The following is a 25,460-nucleotide window of genomic DNA, read 5'->3' as shown; positions in this document are numbered from 1 at the left end:
GCCCTATTACTTCTGATTTTCAAGTTCAAGAGTACCTCCCTACCTTTTGTGCCAGATCCTGAGTTTATCATGTCCAACACTCAAATTGTATCTGTGAGCTTGACCCATAGTCAGGGTAACAAATATAGTTAGAATGTGTGATTTGTCATGTTTCCAAAACCATAACATTTACAGGTTAATCCTGTGGAGAGTTGTGTGGCCTTTGAGTCACATAATTTCTCAAATGTCCATCCATGGTTCTGCTCATCTATCAATTTAGCTTTGCTTTCAGCATTCTTTTGATCAAACCTCAACAACTTTGTAGGAAGCCTGGTATCCTGCTTACATCTTACAAGACACTCATCTCAACAGAATGGGCCAGTGTTATCTGGATGAGTTTATAATCCAAATATAGAGACTAGGGCATGAACCATGTGTGAATCTTAGCTATATATCTTGATCCATTCTTTTAGCAGCCCAATTGTCTCACACACAAAGCTGGGATATGATAATACTATCTATTCTAATAGGATTGTTGCAAATTATGAAACAGTGAATAAAAATAAAGTACCCAAACAGAACCTGGAGTGCACAAGGTACTTATTAATATGAGCAACTAAAATTCACTGACTGCATAGATCTTTGGTATTTTCACATTGGCATTTGGGGATCACCTAATACATAGAAGCTGTAGCTAATGAGCCTATCATATCCACCAGATTATATGTACCCCTCCTAGAATAAATTTGCTGTTCCATTTGGTTTTTTTGAGACAATAGCTTAATTGATTCAGTATTTTAGTCTTCTAGCCCCTGCTCTTTATATATTATTCTTTTTTTCAATTTTTAAAATATTTATTTATTTTCCTTTTTGTTGCCCTTGTTTTATTGCTGTAGTTATTATTGTTGTTATTGATGTCATCGTTGTTGGATAGGACAGAGAGAAATGGAAAGAGGAGGGAAGAAAGAGATGGGGAGAGAAAAATAGACACCTGCAGACCTGCTTCACTGCCTGTGAAGGGACTCCCATGCAGGTGGGGAGCCTGGGGCTCAAACCTGGATTCTTACGCCAGCCCTTGGGCTTTCCACCAAGTGCGCTTAACCTGCTGCACTACTGCCGACTCCTTTATATTATTCTTTCATTCCCAATATAAGAACCCAAGATCCTCACAGAAGCCCACCTAAGCAATAACAGCTGTGGAAACAGTAATCATGACACTCAGTGTATCCAAACTTTGAAGCGCTATACTCTCACCTACTCTCACCGACTATGCCCCTGAAATTATGCCTAGGTGAAAAATTAGTGGTTATTTATAGGATAAAGAACCTTTTGTGTTTTCTTTGTTGAATAAAAGTTATAGCTGGTCCAGTTTGCTAAATATAATGTTAAAGACTTCTCAGTGAGCAAAAGAGAAAACAAAATATCCTTGCTTTACCTCCTTTCTAGCAGCCTATAGAAATATCAGGAAAGACGCACAAAAATAGAGGGCAGACTGCACAGAACAGTCCATATGCTCAAAGTTCTATCTTGGTAGAAGACCACTAAATATATCTTCTGTAGGAAAATGATTGAAGGGTGCTTGGAAGATGGGAGGAAGAGTTTTTTTTTCATTTCATTGAGTTAAAACAGACACTGCAGATACAAGTAATTGCTACAAGGGAAAACATATTTCTTTATTGACAATAGTGTCAGTTTATACCTGTTTTCTGGTATAAGTATTAATAGTACCCCTTTCACTCTCAAAAGAATCTCTATACTGAGGATTATAGAGAACCCAAATAAAACGTTTAAATTTTATTTATGACCCCCATATATATATATTTAACAAGTTTATCTTAAAGTCACAAAACATCCCCCTTCTACCATCACTACACTGCTTAGATCAGCTGTAAAAATGTGTATGTGTTTGGGAGGATAATCTGTCAAATCTGAACAAACTAGCCAAAGTTTCTATTCATACCAGGATTTTCTTAGATATTGTAACACCTCTAAAACAAGCTGGGAAAATATGACCAAGGACCCACTACTACACAGGAAGAATTTTGAGTCCTAAATGATGTTTTATCTATCAAAACAGTGCTTAAAAATTGACTTTGTTTGAAAGAGCAAAGGAGATCATTTATGAAACAATAGAAAGAACCAAAATGAAAGTTCAAATTGAAATACAGGAAAATATGTGAATGGATAACAAAAATAAGTAAATGATAACACTGAAAATAGTTCAATACAACAAAACAAAATTCCCCTTTGAAGGAAATAATGGATAAAATGGGAGAGAAAATTCAATTGGTAAAGCAGAAGAAAATGTAACAAATAGTAATAATACAAAAAGACTATGTAATTTAGAGGACAAAAGAATTATAGGTGTTAAGAAAAAAAACTAGAAAAATAGGAGTCCAAGAGTAAAGAAAGATAAAATAGAAGAAAATGCTCCCTCAATGATAGTAGATGTGCATACACAGATTTAAATAGTTGTTTGTGCAGAAATTGGAAATGGTTATCAATATTCAGGTGAAATTATGAAAAAATATTCATATTTTGAGATATCTTTGCGAAAGTCTAAGATGCAACACTCAATTTTCAAATCAAATTAGGAAAGTCATTTACAAAAGTTGATAAAAATAGCATGGGCTTAATCTATTTAGAAAGAAAAATAAATGTAAGAAGACAATAAAGAAATGTCTATCACATTTTAGGGACTAAAATACCATGATGTACGATTTCTACTCAACTAGTTTTCATGTCTGTGGAAAAATAATAATGCTGTTCTAAAGCAATGCAACTCCTCCTGTTTGTTTGTTTGTTTGTTTTGCTGGGCTAGCATGGGGGTGCCTCTTTCCGGGCACATACTCTCTGGGTTGGAGAGAACTCGACTAGAGCCAGCCTGGGCTGCTACTCACTCAGCAACTCGAGGGAGATGACTCAGGGACAGACACGTGGTGGTGAGACAATGCAATGTATTCATTGATCAGAGAGCCCAGGCTTTTTGAAGGGCTGACCTGGAAGTGGAAAGTCGGAATTGGAAATCACAAGGAAAGGGGTAGATAAAGGAAAAAGGGAAGGTAGAAATTTCCTTAGCAACTGTTGCGAGGGTTTTAACTGGTAGAATTAATATTACCCTGCAGGCAGGGAGGGTCTCGAGGGTAGAAAGAAGATAGATCAAAGGAATCGAATGGCTGGGGATCTCTCAGGTAAAACAATGATTATGTAGATAGGCCATAGTAACAGGAATGCAGGGTGGAGCAGGGGCAGCTGGCTTAATTCTTTGTGAGACTCCTCACAATTTCCTGGAATTTTTTCACTTTAAAGCACACATAGACAGGAATGTTTTCAGAGCATAATAAGGTCACTAAGTATGGCTGCCCACAAGGAGAACCATTCAATGTAGACTCTACCCCAAGTTATAAGTAGTCAGTGGTGAGAGTGGTCGTTTATACAGCCCATTTGAAGTACAACCTTATTGTAGTGCAACATAGGACTTAAGATGTTCTCTTCTCAGATGCACAAGGGTTCACATGACATAATGCTTATTCTTTCTTTCTTTTTAAATTTTTTATTTATAAAAAGGAAACATTAACTAAACTGTAGGATAAGAGGGGTACAACTTCACACAATTCCCACCATCAGAACTCTGTATTCCATTCCCCCCCTTGATAGCTTTCCTATTCTTTAACCCCCTGGGAGTATGGGCCCAAAGTCATTGTGGGATGCAGAAGGTTGAAGGCTTGCCTTCTGTAATTGCTTCCCCACTGAACATGGGTGTTGACAGGTTCAGCAGAATGATAGAAGCCATGGGAGATGCTATTTTGGAGATGACTTGAAGGGGACTGAAACCTATTACAGATACGGTGTCAAGCTGGAACAGCTACTACAAAAACAGGTACTGCATTAACTTCAAAATACCAAATCATTTCTTGAAAATGATTTATGATTAAAGAATATATATATATATATACTTTTAATGTTTAGCTTTTTTTACCAGAGCACTGGTCAGCTCTGGCTTATTGTGGTGTAAGGGATTGAACCTGGAACTCTGGAGCATTGGCCATGAGAGTCTTTTTGCGTAACCATTATACTATATGCCCCTGCCCTTGTTTATCATATTTAAGATAACATTGACTTATTATGTCAAGTGCTATTAGTAAGGAAACCAGTGTGGCCAAACCAAATGGACAGTTGTCAGCCCTTGACAACTCCTTACTATCCTATCCTATCCTATCCTATCCTATCCTATCCTATCCTATCCTATCCTATCCTATCCTATTCTATTCCAGAGCCAGGATTGTACACCATATGCACTGTTTCGCTGTTTGCTTGTTTTTTTTTCAATGAGAAACACCACACCACAGAATCTTCCTGTGATACCATGATACCTCCCATGTAGTGTCAGAAAATACAAACCTACACCATGAACATGCTTCAAAATGTTCACTACTCAGTGAACTCTCTCTTCAAATCAATCTTTGTATCATTCTTCCTGCATCTGCTGTAATTGTATTTTCTTATATTGTCATATATTGTATAGCACATGTACTTGTTATACATTTCTAGATGTATACATGTGTTTAATATTCAAGATGAAAGGAATACCTTCCAACCTGCCCCTTAATTTTAAATCTTAAAGATAAAAAAGAAAAAAAATTATGTCTCCTTTAAAAATTATGTGGTCTATGCCGTGAGGCAAATCAGATGACATGTCACACATGTGATGCCATTTTTTTATTTCGTTAATTACACCATGCCATTAATCATAATCCTGAAAGCATATGACCTATGCTGTGTAACATTATGACTTCTACTAAAGGGGGATGATAATGTACACTACTGCTTGCTTTTGGTTTTTAATTTATATATTTTGGGCATAGACTTTGGTTGATTTCCCAAGTGTCTATGGACATTCTTTTCATTTGATGAGTAGTAGTCCTTTGCACTAACACACTAACGTTTTTAAATTATCAAGTATCTCATTGATATTAGAATGAAAGAATAAGAGAAGATTCTTCAACCCACTTCAACCCACTTCAAAAACAGATCCTGAACTTTTATTGATTTTGCAGGTGACTCTTCCATTTGGGAATTTGAGTGATTTTCTGAGACAAAAAGTTTTGAGAACCTACTGAAGACCATAAGATCCCCAAAATATCTGAATTCTGTGAAATCACCATGAAATAGTAAAACTGATATAAAATGAAAGAAAGCATTAGACGTTATATACAAAGGGTCTTCAAAGAGTTTTGCCCTACACTTAGAATGTCTTTTCAGAGTTCACCGGACCGTTCTCAGTGCTATATGAGACAATTGCTCAATGAGTGATTTCTAGTGGGACACCTTTTTTCAAGAGCTCAGATTCTACTGCTTAGAAACAAATTACGATACTGTGCCTTCAGAACTAGAATATTATTTTACTCATATTGTTATTCAAACTCATGATAGATTCATTCCATTTGAGTTAGCAATCCAAATAAACCTATAAAATCCATAGCCTTTCTCTTGCCTGTGGGAGCCTCTTGATTCAGGAAATGTGATTGCATATAAAAGGAAATATTCAGAAAGACACAATTGAATAACTAACTAAATCCCTCTCTCTTGCCTCAGAGGTTAATGAGCATCCCAAGCATGGATCACAGAACCAAAATTATACATTTTAGAAGTGAGATAAATGGCTAGTGTATTGAATAATTTTGTTATTAAAATTATTAAAGCTTTTAGTACCACTCGTTCATGTTCTATCTTGCAACACATTCACTTTAGGTATAAATTGTGAAGCATGGGATTCAAAGAGTGCCAGGGGTCTTAGAAACAACATGGTGTAAATTTCCTGCGCATCAGATGTGGTAAAGAAGCTGGAGGAAGGGAAACAACTCACCCCAGGTCACTGAAGCGGTAGAAACAAGACAGTAAGTCATGTCTGTGGTTTTTAATTGGATGATAGGTCTTTGATACTAAATTTCAATGCATTTGTGTTTTGGGGGAAAAAAAGATGTAGTAACCACGATGGAACGATATTCCCCATGAACCAGCAGCACAACCGAAAAGAATATGGGTTTTAGAGGCAGAGAGATTTGTATTTGAGTTTCTATTATCTCCTAGTTTGGTAAACCAGACAAAATTTGGCTCTTAGTTTCCTTTCCTGAAATACTAACGTGGAAGTATCAGTCACAGCAGATTTTATTTTTCAGATAAGGTCACAAAGACATCTCCGATTCCATAGACTTTTCTATAATGTGACTTTAATATGTCCACCATGAATAGGTGATTTATTTTTATTATTTTATTTTTACTTATAAAAAGGAAACATTGACAAAACCATAGGATAACAGGGGTATAACTTCACACAACTCCCACCACCAGATCTCCCTATCCCACTCCCTCCCCTAATAGCTTTCCTATTCTTTCACCCTCTGGGAGTATGGACCCAAGACCATTGTGGGATGCAGAAGGTGGAAGGTCTGGCTTCTGTAATTGCTTCCCCGCTGAGCATGGGCATTGACAGGTCAATCCACACTCCCAGTCTGTCTCTCTCTTTCCCTAATGGGGAAGGGTTCTGGGAAAGTGGAGCTCCAGGACACATTGGTGGGGATTTCTGTCTAGGGAAGTCTGGTCAGCATCATGCTAGCAGCTTATAATGTCTATTCCCTTCCAGTGGGAATTCCTATTGTTTTGAGCATTGGCAAGCAACATAAGTGATAAGACCCCAAATCTAGAACAGAAATGATCCCAAAGCTTCTCCCAGGTTATCTTAGAGATGCTGGCTTGGAGAAACCTAGGTGTCCCATATAATGTTCAACTGCTTGTAACTACTGTGGGGCACTGGTACACAAACAATTCTAGGTAGAACTCCAATGTAAAGTCCACAGTTACTTCCAGTTACATACTAAATTATTTTAATGTCCACTTTGACTCACCTTGAAATGACCAGATCTGGTAACAGCTGGCTGCAGTGGCCAAAGATCTCCCAAGAACTGGAGAACACAGACCTGTCTGGATTCCTGACCAATTAAATTATAGCAGGTGTTTTTTTAAAAATATTTTTTCTCTTTGATAAAATAAATTTTATCATAGGTATTAATTTATAGGAAAAACTATAGTGTATATAGTTATTATATTACAAAGAAGTAAAAGAAGGCTTAATTTTCATATTAAAGCATTGAAAACTTCTCATTTTATGCAATTTTAGTTGAATGACAGAAGTATGTATGATAGGTTAGAGATAATCTTGGTGTGTTCACATTTTTCTCTTTCATTGTCTCTTTCTAATATACTCTTAATTATTTTATCTATGTCTTGGTTTCTGTTCTTTTTTACTTGGCTTTAATCTGGACGGATAATGCTACATAACAAATATATTGTGCTATGACATTTTAAAAGTCTTCCCAATGCTGGTACACATCTACTTATAAAAATCAATACCCACTTAGGGCAAATGCACATGCTTCTTAGTAACAAATGTAAGGAGATTTTATGCCTAGAGCATGTGAATTAGGCTACCCAATTTAAGAAAATTGTATCTGATCAGTTGTCCTTTCCATATATGTAAAATCTACATAATAGTGTTCAGAGGCATAAAGAGGCAATAACAGCTCCTTAAATACTGATGGAAATAACTTCCCTGTGATAAGGTGGGACTCAACGTTGTTAAAGGGGTTAATTAAACAAATATGATTGTCATTTCCAATGCAACAGTATGACTATTTGCCTGCATATCACAGGAGCTGAGAATAGGTTTAGCTCTCTAACTCATGGTTATGCAGCAAAAGCTACTAAATGTCAAGATGAATCAACAAGGCTTAGAGCCAACCCAATGGACAATTAGTTCTAATTCATTAGGCACCTTGTGTAAAACTCTTGTTCATCCTTCCTATGTTCTTCTGTCTCCCATGACTGAACATATTATGTTCAGCAGGAACATACCACTACTGTGCAGTATTACAGTATTACAATGTTATCTGAAGTTTCACTTCTACAGCTTCATTATCCCATGGTGAGCTGTGGCCCTAAACTATTAACTAGAATAGACTATTTTGAAAGAAATAGAGCATATTTACCTATTGAATACTTTTAGATTATTGCAGTGCCTTTTTGCAACTTTTCTGTTTTATTTTACTAAATTATGTTGATCTCTTTCAGCTCCTAATTCATTAAGTACACTTTGTAACATAGGTAGGGATACTTAGTAAACAAATAAATAATAATCAGCACAGGAGTCTATGTAACCTCTGCATCCCTGTGGGTCTGAGATGGCATTCTGTGGTCACAGCTAGGAACATTCAATGCTTCACTAGTTTCAGGATCCATCTTCCTCAGGTAGCAGGTAGGGTATGTTGTCCAACCTCCCTTCAGAGAAAGGAACATTCCCTACCATTATTGATCCACATTGAGGGCAAGGCCCTATAGGGGCCCACAAAGGGGCCCATTATGTTGATGTTGTTCCTGATGGAGATGGCCAGTGACAGTGGTGAGAGGGATCTGTAAGAGATCTAGGCCCATCATGTCTATGTGGGAACCCCAGGGCCCCAGGTAATGGAGTGGACTGGTAGTGACTAAAGATTCATCATTAAAGTATGCCAATCTCTTGCCCTTATTCAGCTTTTGTAGTCCTTACTTTGTCTGACAAGGTTAGCTTTAGAGTGATTGGCTGGACGTGTAATAGAAGGTAGGTGAGGAGGGTATCTAGGTCTAAGTAGAAACTGTTTCATTAGGTATCTTAAGGTGTCTTTTTAGGTCTTTCTATTTGTTTTGCTTTATTTATTGACTCACTGCAAACTATTGTGCACTTTTGCTCTAAGGGATATATAATCACTAACTTATAGATACATACATTATATATATATAATGTATGTATACATTATATATATATATATATACATTATATATATATATATCCTAACTTATAGATACATGTACATATGCCCTATCTCATGGACCCTGGTCTATATCTAGGTTTTGAAGTTTTGTTAAGAAGTATGCCACTTCAAATGGAGTTATGGAGTCCTATGAGCTAGGAAAGGTCTCACCAAAGTAATAAAGCTGGAGAGTTGACATTCCATTCCTGACCTCTCTGGACACAGTCTGAACTGAAGCATGCTGAGGTGGCCCTGGTTGCATTGATTAATGGGGTTTACAGTTAACAATATTTATATATTTTCCTCATATTTGGGAGCTACTCTCTTCCCTGATCCAGCTTTCTAGTCCTTTCAACTATGACACCATCTCCTCAGACAATAACCTGGGTCCACCTGCATATTAGATGTCAGACAAAATCAAAATTTAGTAAAGTCATAGGCCCTCTGGAATATACCTAAAATAGACCTACTAGTTTTTTTTTTAATTTTTTATTTTTTTACAAAATAAGACCACAAATCCTCATCTGAAACATTCTTGCCTTTAGATTCATGATTAGTCAACAATTTGTTCTATATTATATATTAAATCTTTTCCAGCCACCAGGTTCCAGATAATACCATGATGTAAACCCGCCTTCCTTGGGCAGAGGATGCTACCATGTGTCTCGAAGACCCATCTCTCCCAGATCCCTGCCCCAGTAGAGAAGGAGAGAGACAGGCTTGGAGTATGGATCAACCTGCCAATACCCATGTTGAGCGGGGAAGCAATTACAGAACCAGACCTTCCACCTTCTGCACCCCATAATGATCCTGGATCCATACTCCCAGAGGGATGAAGAATAGGGAAGCTATGAAGAAAAGGGATTGGATATAGAGTTCTGGTGGTGGGAATTGTGTGGAACTGTACCCCTCTTATCCTATGATTTTGTCAGTATTTCTATTTTATAAATAAAATTCAGAATAAATAAATAATACAACATAGGCTTTATTGCTGTCTGTGTTTTCCAATACTTACTGGGAGTCTAGGAAATTGTCAGCCATAAAGGAGAATGATTGTATACAGAATTTTTTCATCTATCATTGTGGATATAGAAAGCCCACTTCCATCCTATGCACAACAATAAGTCTGGTGGTAACAGTGTGATGTTTCACATGACAATGTTACTTAGTTCTCTTAGGACTCTATAACAAAGCAAGAGAGTGTTTGAATATAAATGTTTAGTATTAGTGCAAGTAAGTAATCATTCTTTTCATAGGTCTGTAATATAGTCATCTTGGAAGAATTATTAAAGATCATCTAATCCAGTGATTTAATACAGCTTCTAACCTCTATGGTCAGTATAGGGACTATAATGTCATTAATTAGTACTATGCCTTATTACAACCAGGCGATCTAAGGTGAATAGAGTTACAGTGGAAGCATGTGTAGTTTAAAAAAATCACCCAGATGAATATTTATTTAGCACAGCATTATTCACCCTCCTATCCTGGATGTTAACAAATATGGTAACTGACAAGAAGGTTACCATATTCATGGACTTAATTGTATGCACATTTATAAAACACTATTATCAACTTGGACTGGAGTTAGTGTATTGCACCAAATTAAAAGACTCTGGGATGGGAGGAAGGGTTCAGGTCCTGAACATGATGGCAGAGAAGGACCTAGTGGGGGTTGTATTGTTATCTGCAAATGTTATACATATATAAACTATTTTATTTCACTGTCAAATGTAAACCATTAATCGTCCAGTAAAGAATTAAAATATATGTGTAAAAAAAAAAATCACCCAGAATTTTCCAGTGCTCCCTTTTTGATACAGAGAGATGTCTCCCAGCTCTCCTTACCTGCCACTCCAAGTTGAGAATGAGTTAAGTAGCTTGATACTCTTTCTCTACAAATAAAACAGTTGGAACAGTATACCAACTAAGTGGAAGGGATTTGGCTAAATCATACCCTGAAGGGCAGTATTAGAAGCATGTCTCAAATCCTTGTTTTTCTGTTCTTTCTACTAGGAATCTGATTACATCTTTTCTAAAAAGTGCACCAATGTCCATATCTTTGAAAATATTGGATATGAGAAATAGCCAGGCTGTCCTAGAACAAGCAGAACTTGCTGTGTCCAGAATGCAAATTCCATGAGTGCAAGGGCCCCAATGGTCTTCATAGTTCAATGTCCCATTTAGAAGATAAAACCCAGAACACTTGTGCTAGAATAATCATCTGTAATTCCAAACAAATGAGAGAAACACCATGCATATTGATTGCTCTTTCTACAAATTGAAGTTGATGGAAAATTGGGGACGGTCATAGTCACCACAGGAATTAAAATTATAACCTGAATTGTTATCAGAACATGAATCAAAGTATTCTATCATTTGCAGAACTCATTAAGATATCCACTCCCTCAGCAATGGATCCATTTTGTTCGTTTTGTTGATTGATTTCTGCCATGAATGTAGATGTAGGAAGCAGAATCACTTGATTTGATTCCATAGTCCTTATTTGTATCATTTTACTAATTCTTTATATAGCAGGACATTCAATATATTTTAATGCGACCGGAATAGAAAATGAGCTCTGCCTGATGGCTTATTTCACATATACAGATTTTTAAAATCAATTTAAAGAATTCAACAATGAAAATATTTGATTTTTGACAAAGAGGATAAATACTACAGTTTGGTGGTTCTCAAGTATTTTGGCACTCAAATTCAGGACAGATTCAGTTTTTTTCTAGGGAAAAGAGCAGATTCACCTCTCATTCAAATGAACTATGACATCACAACTTAATTAGACATTTTATCCAAAGCAATTTAAAAGAACTAGTAAACATATTCATCCCAGATAATCCAGGTTATTAGGAATTCATTGAAGGAAAAACTGTAGAATGTAGTTTCCTTCCCTATGACTTCTGTTCTTCGGATTGTCTTTGTGTCCTTATTTCCATAACCATTATCACCTAGTGACCTCTAAAGATGATCACCACTCTACAAAATTCTTTGTTCTGAGTAGTCATTTTGTATGTGCTCCAACAGCTTATAAGTAAAATTCCCTTGGTTTATAACATTTTACTGCATATTATTTTCCACTTCTCATCTATATCAGCATTATTGCTTATAGAAGAAAAAATGACAAATGTTTAGCAGCTGTTCTTTAGTTATTTATCTGTTAATCACTACTTTCATGTTTGCAAAGGCACTACCACAAACTTAATGATATTTGTGCTATTTAAATAAAACCAGAAGCCTAGGAGGTGGCACAGTAGCTAGAGCATTTGGACTTAAAATCACGAAATCTTAAAATCTTGAATTTAATCTCTAGCACCATATATACTAGAATTATTATCTGGTTCTTTCTCTCCCCCCCCTCTCTCTCTCTCACACACACACACAGACACACACACACACACACACATACACACGTTAACCAGTAAAAATGTCTTTTTTTAATTTTTTACTTATAAAAAACAAACATTGACAAAACCATAGGATAAGAGGGGTACAACTTTGCACAATTCCCACCACCATACCTCCTTTTCCCGTCCCCTCCCCTTATAGCTTTCCTATTCTTTAACCCTCTGGGAGTATGGACCCAAGGTCATTGTGGGATGCAGAAGGTGGAAGGTCTGGCTTCTGTAAATGCTTCCCCGCTGAACATGGGCGTTGACTGGTCGATCCATACTACCAGTCTGTCTCTCTCTTTCCCTAGTGGGGAATGGCTCTGGGGAAGTGGAGCTCCAGAGTACATTGGTGGGGTTGTCTGTCCAGGGAAGTCTAGTCTCATCCTACTAGCATCTGGAACCTGGTGGCTGAAAAGAGAGTTAACGTACAGAGCCAAACAAATGGTTGAACAATCATGGACCTAAAGGTTGGAATAGTGCAGATGAAGTGTTGGGGAGTCCTCCATTTTGTAGATAACTAGTAGGCATATTTTAGTTATACTTCAAAGAGCAATAAGCATGTCTTATAAATAAAATTTTGATCTGGAAAAGATAAGGGTTAGACATACCTCCTCCACAATAGACTGGAACTGCGTGAGTGTTTGTGGGGGGAGTAATTTTTGTCTTTTTAAATATGTAATTGGAAGGAAAAAGGCATACCCTTCACTTTGCTCGGTTACTTGAGGCCTGGATAGAAAGTTTTTGTTATGTGTTGAGTAACATCTACAGAGAAAAGGTTTTTTAAATATTTTACTTATTAATTAATGAAAAGGATAGGAGGAGAGATAATGAACCAGACATCACTCTAGTACATATGCTGCTGGGGATTGAACTTAGGACCTCATGATTGATAGTCCAATACTTCATGCACTGCACCACCTTCCAGGACACAGGTTTTGTTTTTAATACCAGTGGCAACCATTGTGTATCAGCAGGTCTTCTATTAACATTAGCTTACAGAGAACTAAAAATATATGTAATGATGACACTCATATTTTATTAAAGAATGCATGATAGAAAGGTACAAGTGTTACTATATGTACATTATATTAAAATTATTGTCCGATTTAAAATTTCTGTTTATGCCACACAAAACAAAAAGAATAAAGAGCAAATTTGCATGAAGCATTTAAAAGGGAATTCAGATTCCAGGTTTTGTTTTGTCAAGATCTCACTAGCCAACTTTCAATAAATAATTAAGACTCCAATGTTTTCGTACTTTGGCCCCAGAGGAACTGGAAAGCAATGTTTCTTAATCATTAAAAAAAAGAACTTTTGGGAGTCGAGTGGTAGTGGGTGGTGCAGATGGTGCAAAGCGCAAGGACTGGCACAAGGATCCCAGTTTGAGCCCCCAGCTCCCCACCTGCAGGGGGGGTCGCTTCACAAGCAGGTGAAGCAGGTCTGCATGTGTCTTTCTCTCCCGGTCTCTGTCTTTCCCTCCTCTCTCCATTTCTCTCTGTCCTATCCAACAATGACAACATCAATAACAACAATAAAACAAGGGCAACAAAAGGGAAAATAAATAAATAAATAAATATTAAAATAACAACTTTTGTACTACTAGTGAGAGTGTAAATTGGTCCTGCCCTTGTGGAAAATAGCCTGGAGATTTCTCAGAACACTATAAATGGATCTATCCCATGACCCAGAAATTTCTGTCCTGGGGATTTACCCAGAGGAAACAAAAACCCCTATGAGAAGAGATCTGTGTATTCCCATGTTCATTGTAACACAATTTGTAGTAGCCCAAAGTTGGAAGAAATACAGATGCTCAATGATAGATGAGTGACCAAAAAATGGCATATATACATGATGAAATATGATTTAGCTGTTAAAATGATAAAGTCATCTCCTTTGTATCATCTTGGGTGGAACTTGAAAATATCATGTCAAATGAGAGAAGTCAAAATAAGAAGGAAAACTACCAAATGATCTCACTTGCAGGTTGGACTTAATAAATAGGGACAGGTAGGGAGAACACAAAATAAATCTTGGACTGGGCATGGTGTACCACAGTTTGGTGGTTCTCAAGTATTTTGGCACTCAAATTCAGGACAGATTCAGGACCTGGGTAAAGAGGAGGGAGAAGGACCCTGGGTAAAGAGAAGGGAAAAGGGGCTGAAGAGAATGTTGAGTCCTGGTATACAATGATGTAGAGGAACTTAAGTTGTGGTGAGAGTGTTCTGCAGAGACCTTTCACAAGGAGATGAGAAATTGTATGCATGTGTAAATGACTGCACTTTAAACCATAATCTACCCCTCCCAATACAAATGATAAAAAAAAAAACTGGTAAGTAAACAATACCTAAGTCATCAGGACACAAAATGTTTATTGTGATTTATTAAACTGGCTTCGCATGAGATATGTTGATATGTTTACAGACCTCTGCTTAAAAGAAAACATACTAGCTTCAGTTACACCTCTGGATTTTGGATGGCCCCTACGATACCTTAAAACTGCAAGAACTTGGGGGTCGGGCGGTGACGCAGTGGGTTAAGCTCATGTGGCGCAGAGCGCAAGGACCGGCTTAAAGATTCCGGTTTGAGCCCCCCGGCTCCCCACCTGCAGGGGAGTCGCTTCACAGGCGATGAAGTGGGTCTTCAGGTGTCTATCTTTCTCTCCCACTCTCTGTCTTCCCCTCCTCTCTCCATTCCTCTCTGTCCTATCCAACAACGAACAACATCAACAATGGCAATAATAATAACCACAGCCAGGCTACAACAACAAGGGCAACAAAAGGGGGAAAATAGCCTCCAGGAGCGGTGTATTCATGGTGCAGGCACCGAGCCCAGCAATAACCCTGGAGGAAAAAAAAAACTGCAAGAACTGAGGGCTAGACAGTGAGGCACCCAGTTAAGCACACACATGTGTAAAGACCTCAGTTTGACCACCCCACTCCCTACCTGAGGGGGTGGGGGGGACATTTCATGAGTGATGGAAGTAGGTCTGCAGTTGTCTTTCTCTCTAGTTTTCTCTCTCCCCAATTCCTCTAAATTTATCTCTGTCCTGTCAAATAAAATACAAAAAAATGGGAGGAAAATAGCTGCCAGGAGTGGTGGATTCTTAGTGCCAGCACCAAGCCCTAGTGATAGCCCTGGTGGCAATAACAAAATAAAAATAAAATAAAATGAAGTGTGTGGATTAAATGCCACTGTTAAATGCTGAATGCCCATACCTAGATACCTACTTCCATATTCAAATTAAACCTAGGAAACAAGTTTTATTAACTAACCCGATATTCTATAAAGACTCCATTTTCACATCTTTCACAGTTAAAGGCTAGGTGGTTAGACCATGGGAGATGTTATTATTCAAATAGTAGATGTACATAGTAAAACACCTGTTTGTTTGTTTTCCTAATTCTTCACTAGTAGCACAGAGACATGTGGTCCCTAAGACAATACTCATACCAACAATTATATATATATGGAGCTACAGATTATTGCCAGAGTAATGGCTCACAGGTAGAGCACAGAACTTAATATGCATGGTGCCCAGGTTTGTGGACTGGTACTACAGGTGAAGAAACAGTCATGTAACATCTATCTCTCTCGTAAGTAAATACAATAAATCTTTTTATTATTATTTTGAAGAGAGATGTAGTACCAGCAAGATAATTCACCTGGATAGTGTGTTCACTTTGTCATGAGCATGACCCAGGTTTGAATTAGGTTCCACCTGCACTGGGGGAAGCTTCAGTGCTGTGGTATCTTTCTCTCCCATTGGTGCTCTGATTCTGTCTCCTTCTAGAACTAAAAATTTAAAAAAAGTCAGCTGAGTGATGAAGCACTAGTGATGACAAAAATAAGTAAACAAAATTATATTTAAATATATATATAGCAGACTATCAGGTGGAGCCTACAGCTAAACTGTTACTCTAAGCAGACAAGGGAATGGTCAGTGTCAGTACACAGTAGCTTCATGACGGCAAGCCAGAGTGGGTGCTGCTATCTACCTCCTCTGGCTAAATCTTGCAAATTATCCCCTCGTTCTTCATTCTTTCCTCCTTTTCTTAGGCACTATCTAGGATCTTGCTAGGAAAGATCTTAAGTCACAACACTAGCTGAAAAAAACTCCAAATTGCCTTATCCATTTGGAATTAATATATTAGATACATGCACCATGATTCTCAGACTCTGATCCTATAACTAGATTCAACCCTTCTAAACTCCTTTGTTCCACCAATAGGTCCATGAAGCTCTATCCCCTACTTGACAAAGTGAACCCAGAGGTCATAAACGGAGTCATGAGCAATGCAACAATGTTGACCTGGCAATATCACCATTTTTATAACAGTAATGTCACTAATTTAGTATGACATAAATTGATGATTCTGTATTTTCACAGTGTTATATATAACTTACACTGCATTAAGTCTGATGACAAGGAAACTTACTGAGAATGGAGAATGAAGATCTTGATGTCTCTGTCCAATTCTCTGAATGTGTCTGCCTCCTTTTCCTTCTGAGCGCTGCTTCTAATGCATTTTTATTCTGAGATACAATGCTTTGAAATAAACACTATGTTTAAAATGGCTGCTTTGTAATTAGGTAGTCACATACATGTAGTTGAAAACAAGATCATAATACTCCACTTGGAAACATATAATTTAAACGAGTAAGAGGTTACGTATTCTAAGCAACCTTTTGTTTCTTGAACAACTATTTTTAGTATGCAAATATACAGATGTGCACACTTGTTGCACTCTAATGAATAAGTTGTGCCAGACTTAACAAAAGTGACAAATCCTGTTAGTTATAATTTTAAAAAGAAATTTTCAGTGCATATTTTTCTGTCTTATTTACGTAAAGCTCATTCTTCTTATTCTCCTCCTCCTCTTCCACCCTCCTCCTCCTACTTCTCCTTCTCCTTCATTTTGTTAGAGAAACCTATACAGATGATTTATATGAGTATTTTGATATTCAACATACTCTTGAACTGATATGGCAGCAAATCTCTAAGTAATACTTGATGTTTTTAACTGTAATATTCACTGATTAGGCCAGACATTCAGCCCAGCTAAAGCAAAACAAAAATCTTATAGTTGATTATAAAATTACTGTCAAATATTCATGTCTTCTGCAAATTGGAAATGATACAAGAAGCCAATGTTCTTTGCTAGGTCAGATTTCCCAGCAAGGTTATATCAATATCAATTATGTGCCAAGATGTCAAGTAGCTTGTACAACACCTTCATTAACGTATTGCAGGTGCCATGATCTTGATATATGCGTGCCTATGAAATAAAGTGATACAATAGAGATATTTTAGTGGAATAAAGGATATTTGACTAAATGGAAAATTTCTATGCATAACTTTGAAGTTTAGTAAGATATGTAATAAAAATACCATTTTGTTTATTTTCTAATATTGTGTGAATATTCTTACTACATGTTTTGTGTAGTGTAGTTATATTAAAATAGAAATTCATGAATGTAATACATGCACATGTATATATACATATACAATACAATCATATAAAAACATATGTACATAATCATCCTCATTTTCACAAAAAAAATGCCAAGACTCAAGGCCTAGTCATTTAAAATTTTACCAATCAATTATTACACCCTTCCTAAGTTGTGTTTTATTGTAGAAACTCTATAGCTGACACAGAGAACATCATCTGAATGAGAATTTCACTTAGGATTACTCTGTAGTATGCAATTTCTTTTTTTTTTCAGTGATAGGTGTTGCAAGTGAAGACAGGATGAGTTATTGAGAAGAAATAATATATGATAATGTGAACTGGCTGAACAAAAATAAATTTAAAAGCATGGACAAGGATATAACAGGCAAAATAAAACATCTGACATGAGATAAACTCTTCCTAGTGGAAGGATAGTGGAAATGAATATTATTGCATTTTATGCTTTGGGAGTTAAATGACATTTAAGTAAAAACACATTACTGAGCCTTCTTTTATGTAGCAAAACTATCCATACTAACTAGAAACACACACACACACACACACACACACACACCTTTTACAGGGACCCTACGATCAATTTTCATAATTCAATATAATTTTCTAATAACTTCAAGACTCATAATGTTAATACTCACAATACATAAATGACGCTTTCTACCCCTTTGTATGAAAGAGTCTTGAAAACCTACAAGAAACATGCTTTCCATTTTCTGACTGATGAGTGTCTGTAATTGATATCCAGGCTTTATGTCAACCAAAAGTCAGTAGAGCCACTCCTCTGCATCATATTGTCTATGTTTTTTTTAAACAGGTTATCTGTAGAAAATCAAATTTTCTTTTTAAAAACATAATTTATTTATCAGATAGAGACAGAAATTGAGAGGGGCTGGGGAGCGAGAGAGACAGACACCTGCAGCCCTGTTTCAACATTCAGGAAGTTTTCCCCCTGCAAGTAGGGACCAGGGGTTTGAACTTGGGTACTTGTGCACTGTAATGTGTATGCTTAACCAGGTATGCCACCACCTGGCCCCTTGACCATGTTTTTAGGATGATCTTATAGAGGTATAGTTTTTTTACATATCATAAAGTGAACCCATTTTAAGTATGCCATTTCATTGTTTCTGAGACATATATATATATATATATATATATATATATATATATATATACACTCCTACAGTCAAGTTTAGAAATATGGTTGGTGGTCCTGGAGGTGGCACAATGGATAAGGCACTGGACTCTTAACCATGAGGTCCCAAATTCAATCCCAGGCATCACATGTACTAGAGCAATGTCTGGTTCTTTCTCTCCTGGTATCTTTCTCATTAATAAATAAATAAAATCTTTTAAAAAAGAAATATAGTTGTCTCTCCAGAAAGTTCTCCTTTGTCCATGTCTAGCAAATTATTACTCATCAATACTGACCTCAAGTATCGCTCAAGCAAGGCTAGTTTGCTTATGCTTCAGCTCCATATCAGTAATACTATGCAAAAAATAGAATCATTTGTCTAGGATCGTAAGCTCAACATTAATTGTTGATGACTCATTAAAGTAGATATATATCAGTAGTTCACATTATTTGCATTTTTTAAAATATCTATTGGGTACATCCCTGCAAAAGACCTCTTAGAAGATTGTCTTGCATTCTTATTCTATTAAAATATTTATTTACTAGAGAGAAGAAAGTATAATAAGAATATCAATCTGGCATATGTAATGCCAGGTATCAAATTCAAGACCCCATGCATGGGAGTCCACAGTTTTAACCATAGTACTATCTCCCAGGTCATGAGGTTTTTTTTATTGTTTTATTAGAGAAATAAAGATTTAAAATAAATTTGTCATACAGGTATAGTTTCTCCTATCCCCATAACAGGTGTCCTTATACCATTCCTACTACCATCCTAGATTCTCCTCCAGCATAGTACTCTGGGTCCCCAACACCTGCTCATCCCCCAACACAGTCTGCCCTGTACCACCCAAGCCCAGTTCTTGACCTTGCTACAACGAACGATGCCTAGTCCAAGTTTAACCTTTTTTATTTATTTTTATTTCCTTGCTTCTTGAGTTACATTTATAAGTCAGGTCATCTGCTATTTATCCATCTCTTTCTAGGTACTCTCACTTAACATGACTCCTTTCAGTTACATCCATGATAGAGCAAAAGAGATTATTTCATCATTTTTGAGAGTTGAGTAGTATTCTATTGCATGCATATACAACAGTTATCTTAACCATTCATCTGTGGTTGGGCATCTGGGTTGCCTCCATGTTTGGTCTATTGAAAACAGCGTTTTTATAAAGATAGTTATACGGAGAACTCTTTGGAAAGCTTTTTTTCTTTCTTTGAATAGATCCCTTAGTGTAGAATAGAAAAAACACAGGGTAGGTACATTTCCAGTGTTCTGAGGAATCTTTTGTGTGTTTTCCACAAGGGTTAGAACAATCTTTATCACCACCAGCAGTATAGAAGGGTTCCTTTTCCCCCATATTGCAACCAACACCTGTTGTTTCTGACCTTTCTGGTGCATGACAATCTCACAGGTTTGCAGTGATTCTCACCATTGTCTTTGTTTGCATTTGTATGACAACAAATGGCTTCAAACATTCCTTCATTTGTCTGTTGGTCATATGAATATCCTGTTTGGTGAAGATTTTGTGTCCTCTCTCCATTTTTAATGGAGTCGCTTATCGTTGAGTTTTGTGAGCTCTTTCTATATTTCAGTTACTAGCCGTTTTCTGATGTATGACATGTAAAGGTTTTCTCTCATTTAATAGAAGGTATCTCTGTTTTGGTGGTGGTCCTTTTTGATGTGCAGAAGATTTTCAGCTTGATGTAGTCTCATTCATTGGTTTCTGTTCTTGGCAGCTGAGCTTAATTCTCAATATTAGTTCTGAAAGAAATAACTCTTTTTCAGCCATCAGATTCCAGATGATACCATGATGTCAACCTGCCTCCCCAGATCCCTGCCTCACTAGGGAAAGAGACAGGTTGGAAGTATGGATCGACCTGCCAATACCCATGTTCAGCAGAGAAACAATTACCCCATAATGATCCTGGGTCCATACTCCCAGAGGGATAAAGAATAGGGAAGCTACTAAGAGAGGGGATTGGATATGGAGCACTGGGGGTAGGTGCTGTGTGGAAATGTACCCCTCTTGTCCTATAGTCTTGTCAATATTTCCATTTTATAAATAAAAATTGTAAAAGAAATATCATGAAGCATTCTACAAATGTCATTGGTATTGCTCTATGTAAACAGTAAGCCAGAATAAAAAATTCAGAATCTGATCCCATTTACAAAAGCAGCAAAAACAACTAGGTATCTATGAATAAACTTAACAAGGGAGATGAAAGGGTTATACACTGGAAATTATGAGTCACTACTAAAGGAAATAGAAAAAGATACAAAGAGGGGGTGGGCAGTGGTATATCTGGTAGTGTTTATGTCACCATGTACAAGGATCCACATTGAAGCCCCTAGTCTCTACTTGCAAGAAGAAAGTTTTATAAGCAGTGATACAGGCGTCTCTATTTCTCTCCGCTTCTCTTTTCCCTCTTCACCTCAATTCATCTCTATCTTAATAAAACAAAAGGCCATAGGAAGCTGTGGATTCATCATGCAGGCACCAAACCCTAGAAATAAACTGGTGGGAATAAAAATAAATTTAAATAAACCAATAACAAATGTAAAAAAGACACAGCACAAAGAAATGGGAGGACACTCTATACTCATGGGTGGAATAATTAACATTGTTAAAATGATTATACGACTCAAAATCATGCACAGAGTTAATGAAATTATTTTTTTTTAATTTTATATTAGTAATTTAATAATAATTATCAAGATTGTAAGATAGCAGGAGTATAAGTCCATACAGTTTCTACTCCCAGAGTTTTGTGTCCCATCCCTTACATTGGAAACTTCCCTATACTTTATCCCTCTGGGAGTATGGACTAACATTCTTTATGGGTTGCAGAATGTAGAAAGTCTGGCTTCTGTAATTGCTTCTCCATTGGACATGGGCATTGAGGTGGATCCATATCCCCAACCTGTTTCTATCTTTCCCTCATGGAATAGGGCTCTGGATGGGTGATGAAGTCGTCTGTCCAGGAAAGTCAGCATGGAATCATAGAGTTTTCAACTTGGTGGCTGAAAGGTGGTAAGATATAAAGCAGGACAGATTGTTTAATAAACAAGAACCACATTAGGAGTCTTCAGGTGGGAAAAGCTACGGAATCTATTTTAGGTATGTTTCAAGGTTAATGCAACACTGAAGTTTTTCAAGGTACTAGAATAAAAGCTACAGAAGTTTATTTGGAACCACAAAATATACAGAATTGCCAAAGAAATTCTGAGAAAGAAGAGCAAGAATGCAGGCATAATATACTTCCAGACCTCGAATTGTACTCCAAAGGTATTATAATCTACTTTGGGACCTGATAATGGCCCCAAAGTAGGCACACAGAGAAGTTCAATAGATCTGAAAACCCAAAAATAAATCCATATACTTATGGAGAAGTAGTATTTGACAAAGGGGGCATCAATGCATATGGAAAAAGGAAAGTCTTTTCAACAAATAAATGACACTGGGGAAATAGGATTGAAATGAGCATAAGAATGAAACAAGACCACTATACACAACCATACAGAAAAGTCAACTCTAGATAGATCAAAGACTTAGACATTAGACCAGAACTATAAAATAGAATAAGGTTGTTTTAAAGTCCTTTAGGACAACTTGTACTGTCGCCTTTACTCTAAGACTAGTGTATTCCTACTACTGACTTGTCAATTCAGGAATTTTCACTGAAGGTGTCAGTTACCTTTCTACTCTGGCTGCTCAAGACTTAAAACAGATACCAGGCCTACCTGAGTTCTCAGAATTGTTCATCTAATAGCTCTTTAGTTAGTTTCTCTAATCTTGTAAAGTTTTCCCCTCTGCAGAAATCTCTTCAGAAATTGATTCATAGGAACCTAGTACAAACAAAATCTCTGTGATGTCCTTGGTTCCCTATCCCTAAATAATAGTGAGAAAATTATAGGGCAGAAGGACTGGGTGACTGCAAGTTTTTCATCTCCTTCACTTTTTTTTAGGCCAGGTATCATGAGCTGCATATTTTGATTTATGAAAACAGATGTTTCATTTATTTTATTCCTTTTTCTATTTGCTGTACATTCAGCATAAGTCAGGTATCATATTCTTGTCCTGAATGAAAAAAAAGTCCATATATACTGTTTTTAAAGATGACTAAAGCACCAGCCCCCCCCCCACAATGGATCTTTATTCTTCTCATAGTAGATGCAATCATTCACACAAGACACAGCAAGAGATTCACAAGAAGATGATAATAGCCACCTGTATAGTTCTAAGGTGTGGGAAAGAGGAGACAGGGAAAAAGAAGGATGATGGAAATAGGAAAATATTTTGACCCAACTAGAATAACACATAGTTGAAACAAATTTACTAGAAATTTTATCAGTTCCTGTGCACACCCATTTACTCTATAGATATGCCAAAGGTATCCAAACAAATGTAATTTTTTAGGTGTAAAGTTTAAGTCTGATTATACTAACTAATTTTTATTTCAAGTAAGGACATGCTCTATTATTAATTTCATGCATTTGTTTCTGTTCTAATATTTTGAAATTCATCATGCTGCTGATTTGAAGACTCCACATTAGACTATAGCTTCAAAGCTAAGATGTTTCTAACAATGACACTCATGTGGGAAGAATGAGTAGGGTCAAAGGAAAGAACACACCACAGGCTCTACTAGTGAACATTTTGTCTCCATAGATGTGTACTTCCTTCATATTGAATGAACAGAAAGATAACTTCTCTGATAAAATAATGTAGACACAAAGAATTGAAATTTCATCTTAATAATTCATTGTGATACTCTGAAAATCTTATAACACATGATTGGAGTGAAATACTTTATATATTATCAAGATTTCAGTCCTTAATTACTTTATTTATAAATGCAATACTTTATTTTATTTTATTTTTACCAGAGCACTGCTCAGCTCTGGTTTATGGCGGTGTAGGGGATTGAACCTGGAACTTTGGAGCCTCAGGCAAGAGAGTATTTTTGCATAACCATTATTCTATCTACCCCTGCCCCTATAAATACAATTCTAATCAAACTCCCTGCGAGTTATTTTGTCAATATTAAAACTGATTCTAAAATTTAATATAGAGTAAAAATACCTAGAACAGACAAATGCAATATTAAAATAAGAGAAAAAGAATGGAAAACTGATCCTTCTTGACTTCAGTACTTATTATAAAGTTACAATAATCAAGACAATGTGGAATTGGTTAAATATATATATTAATGGGACGTAATAGAGTCTATAAATAGACCAACATAATCGACTGATGTGTGTAGGGTGCTTTGTGAGTCCTGTCAAGTTCACCAACATCCACACACTTTCCAGACAAATATAATACCAAGGACATAATCTCCTGAATAAATAATTGTTAAGCGTTTGTAAGAACTCAGGTTTGAGCCCCCAATCCCCACCTGCAAGGGAAAAGCTTAGCCAGTGGTAAAACAGGTGTCTCTCTATCATTCTCTCTCCCTATCACCCCCTTCCCTCTCAATTTTTGGCTGTCTCTATCCAATAAATAAATATAATTTAAAAAGAAATAATTGTTAAGCTAGATTTCATAAAAATTAAAAATTTGAGGCTAGGTGTTGGAGCACCCAGTTGAGCACACATGTTATCATGTACAAGGATCTGGGTTCAAGGCCCCCCAGTCCCTACCTGCAGTCAGAAAGCTTCACAAGTGGTGAAGCAATGCTGCAGGCATCTCATTTTCTGTCTCCCTCTCTATCTCCCCATTACCCACAATTCTTCTCTGTCCTATAAAAATAAATAAATATTTTTGAAATTAAAAACTTCTCAACTAAATGCAATGTGAAGAGGATGAAGATAAATCACAGACTGGGGGAAAATATTTGCAAGAAGCATTTTAGGAGTATTAGAACTTAATGGAAGCATGGAGTAAATAACATAATGTTTAAGGAAAGATATTCTCCTGCCTGAGGCTCCAGAGTCCCAGATTCAATTCCCAGCATCACCGTAAGTCAGACCTAGAACTGATCAGTGCTCTGATAAAATAAATAAATATATATATATATATGTATATATACATATATATATATATAAATAAATAGAATAACAACAAAAAAGACCTTAATGGGAAAAGTTTGGTGTTTCAAGTTGTTCACTTTTTATACCAAGGAAGTCAAAATGGTGGATGTCATGTTACAGGCACTTAGCTAGAAGACAACATGGTGGACACATACCTGACTTAACACCATCTATTGATACTATGACCTTTTGATGCAGTGATGCCAACCTTCACCTGTTCTAATCACAAAACACTACGTAAATATGAATTAACCAATCTATGGATGCGGGGGCTGGAGTGATGCCAAGTACGTGTCCTGTCCTTAAAGGTCAAACTATTATTCCTTTCTCAACACTAACGAATGTAAACTAAAGTTACTTTCGTAACAATAATGGGTAATAAGAGATACAAACTTGTAGCTGAGTACCTGGAGACAGATGACGTGTAGGATATCTCTATAACTTCTGATCAGTTTTGCCATGTACCATGTAAATAAAATGGATTCACATCCAAGAGCAAAACATAACTCCAACATATTTTCAAAGTCACAAAATAGGCTTATATCCATTCCCTGATCAAAATATAAGAGATAGAAGTCAGTGTTAAATCCAATT

This window comes from Erinaceus europaeus, chromosome X (genome assembly GCF_950295315.1).
Source record: "Erinaceus europaeus chromosome X, mEriEur2.1, whole genome shotgun sequence".
Taxonomy (NCBI): Eukaryota; Metazoa; Chordata; class Mammalia; order Eulipotyphla; family Erinaceidae; genus Erinaceus; species Erinaceus europaeus.
This window is presented reverse-complemented; position numbering follows the sequence as displayed.